At 36.5% G+C, this 3,475-nt stretch overlaps 1 protein-coding gene across 1 annotated transcript in view; it reads right to left on the bottom strand.

The window, feature by feature from the left end:
- Positions 1–3,475, bottom strand: part of Adgrv1 (adhesion G protein-coupled receptor V1) — a 549,406-nt gene that overhangs the window by 492,782 nt on the left and 53,149 nt on the right. The window lies entirely within an intron of this gene.

Below are 3,475 nucleotides of genomic sequence, written 5' to 3'. Positions count from 1 at the left end.
GCGAGTGTGTGTGTGTGTGTGTGTGTGTGTGTGTGTGTGTGTAGATAAATTGGTGTATAGATAAGCTTTTTTAAATTTCTGGTGTCTGTGTTAGAATATAATTGGGATGATCAAAGAGAGAGCAGGTTCTGAGATCTGGACTTAGCTCTCAGGAAGTCGTAGCCACATGAGTTGAACTGAGCCTCTCCACATGTCACTTCCTACTGAGCAAAAGTGTAGTCATGATCTGACCTCCAAATCACAATGGAACCACAAACAGTCCATAGAAATGTGAACAGACTGGTGGTTTCAAAGAGGGAAAAAATGATTAATATGTTTCTGCTTATACAAATGAAACAAGCAATGCCCAACATGCTAGTGACCACAGAGGAAGAGATCCGAACACCAGACAGCTATTTGCTGTGCTGAAAATGCCTCTATTTCATTTCTATAAATATCTTCATCAACTAAATCCCCTGTCCAACTAAGATAGGAGACAAGAAAACTGGATGAGAAGCAGAGCATGCAAATCAGTATGCACAGTAAAGAGTTACTTTTAGACTTCTCTAAAATATGCTACTCTAATGTATGATACAAGCTCAAAAATATTCTCTATAAAACACAGGCATGAAAGCAAGAAACTGCAATGATATACCCAGAAAGACCACTGGTTTCATATTCTCTATTAAGCGAAATATGATCATAAAGGATTTCAAAGTTAAACTACAGTTACTCTCTGGTGTAAACTATTTGGAAAGTTAAAATTTAAAACCCTTCAAAATGCAATAACACTCAATTCTTCAGTGCTTTCTTAAATATTTTAAGTGCATTCAGAACGCAAAACTGAGGACCTCAAATTTCAAACTACTCATACAAAACCCACTGTCACTAGAGAATAAAACTGCACACAGACATGCACAACCAGGTGGACAGGCAGCATTGCTCAAGACTGGTCATGCAGAATGGCAGCTTCATTAGTAAACAGTCACTCACAGGAAAAAAAATAGTGAATCTTCAAAACAAGACATTATTCTGCACACTTACCCAAAATACACGACAAATCTTTCCATTTCTACCCTGTCAACACAGAAAGAACAGTGGGAAGGGGGAAGGGGAGGAGACAATACCATTTGCTAAAACCTCAGGACGAGAAGCTCAGTGTAATGGTGAAATAAAGATAAAGGAAGCACCCTTACTACTCACCCCAACCCCACCTCCTAGAGCTAGCAGTTTGCAGTTTATGGGAACTGAGCACATTGTGTTCTCTGCTATTGACAAATGCTAGCAATCCCACTCAGGGAAGATGACCCCATGACCAGAAAGCATGTCAAGCAAGCATGTCAAGGCATTCCTTTCCTGGCACCCTACAAAGCACAGAAGCCTGAAAGTGTGCACTTCCAGAAGCCACAGCAGCTGAGCAAATTTCATTCAGCCCTACTTATAATTACTTACTCACTTCAATTAGGTTTGAAAAAAAAAACCCTTTCATCCTCAGATCTAAAGCCAGTTGCTATTTGCATTAAAATCATCAAAACCCTGTAGCGGAGAAATCTGTACCTTTCGATACTGGCAGAGAATATATTCAACAAGTCACAAGACATCGTCACTTTAACTACAGCTTAGTGTCAGGAAATCTAGTTTTCCACATCCCTAGTGTATTTCATCGTCCAATAGCCTTAAAAGGTACACATCAAAACAAAGACCTCTTGAGCTCAGAATTTAAAGTAGAACATATCATTTATAAATAAAGATTTATGTAACGTATAATTGTTTTATGAAATAAAATAACAAAAATGCTTCTAATTGCAAAATATTAAACAATAGAATACTTTTAGTAGATATTATATTGAAGTTACTTTTAACTGTTTAGTATCAAGTCAACTTCTGCTTACATTTAGTTTAACATTAAAGCACTTGAGTTGGCCTTGAGAGAAAACTTTATTAGCCTACCCTAATAAAGCATTCCTACTTCTGTTGTGATATGATCACACTAGCATTTGTTCATTCATTATTTCTTAAGTTTGGTTAAGACTTTGCAAAACTAAAGAAAGATTTTGACAAAATCATTTCCAAATGGTAAATTTCCTTGTCATTTATTTATCTAAACATTTCTTTGGATGCAAGAGTATTATTAGGCTATTCTTGTTTGAACACCAGTTACCAAATGAATTGACATTTTAGTGTAGATTTTGACTGATTGGTTCTATTTTAAAAGAACCACAATATTTAAAAAAACAAAGAACTCTATGATTTGCTCTTCCCTGTGGTGTATGATATACTCTTCCACATAGGGAGAAGGAGAGGAAAGAAAAAGCTTTCAAAGGAAGAGTTAATTCATTTCAAATCTTCATGTTATATTGAAAGATTACACAGAAGTGCTACTGGACTTGCAGAGGTACATATACTTCCAATTATTCTTTAAACATCCAGTTGAGATCAGCCAGGCTAACAAGGTTTAAGTTCCACGGGCTTATACTTATTATCCAATTTGCTTTAGCTGTGCTCAGACCTAAGCTATTGAAAAGCTCCATGGAAAAAATTAATTTCCAATTCATATGTCAATGAATTTCAGTAACTTTTATCAAATGAAGCAGTTTTCCACAAGGCAGTCTGTATCATGGTGTTATAAGATGGTGACATTTAGACTGTGGATTTTGGCTGCTGGGATTTATTATTGTTTTTAGTTTTGTGAAAGAAAAAAATAAGTGTATGGTTCTGATGATAACAAAATGACTAGTGGCCTGTCAAAAGACCCACTCTGTGTAGTCTACATTGTGTTCATTCACTTTATAGACTACAACAGACAAGGGGGTGTTCGCCTTTAATCCCAGCACTTTCCTCTCCAGAGGCAGTTGGATCTGTGAGGCTGAGGCCAGCCTGGTCTACAGAGAGAGTTCCAGAACAAACCAAAAAAAGGGTGGGGAGGCCTAGGAAGTGACAATCAGATACAAAAGATGACACGATTAAGCTTTTCCTGCCTCACTCATGAAGAACATGCTATAAAATGGTCAAGTTCAGAGTTTCTAACTGTACATCTGCAGAGAACTCTTCCCACAGCACCGCAGCTGTGTTTCTAACTGTACATCTGCAGTGCACTATATCCACAGTGCCATAGGTGTGTTTGCTTTCAAAAACCATTGTCACCAATGAATCAGACTCCATTTCCTCTTTAGAAAGCATTTTCTGAATTTTCTTAAAAAATAAATAAAATATAACAAAGCCCTTAGAGATTGTGGTGCCTCCTAGAAATACTGCATAATTTCCTATTATGATGGCTCAAATGTTAACACATGAATTTGTGTGATTTTATTCTATAAAATAATTACTTACTATTTAAATCCCATGTAAAGAGAATAAAGGTTAATCTTGTCTTTTTTAATCACTTATAAAAGTCTAATCTTTCCTCTCTTGAAAGTGAAGATAAGTGTGTGACCTAACATTTTCGATGGCTTGCTGCTGCCCTCATAAGCAGAGCAATATGTCTGACTATGCTTCA

The sequence above is a fragment of the Microtus ochrogaster genome, chromosome 19, assembly GCF_000317375.1.
Source record: "Microtus ochrogaster isolate Prairie Vole_2 chromosome 19, MicOch1.0, whole genome shotgun sequence".
Classification (NCBI taxonomy): Eukaryota; Metazoa; Chordata; class Mammalia; order Rodentia; family Cricetidae; genus Microtus; species Microtus ochrogaster.
The sequence above is the reverse complement of the archived record's forward strand: the minus strand, read 5'-3'. Positions and strand labels throughout refer to the sequence as shown.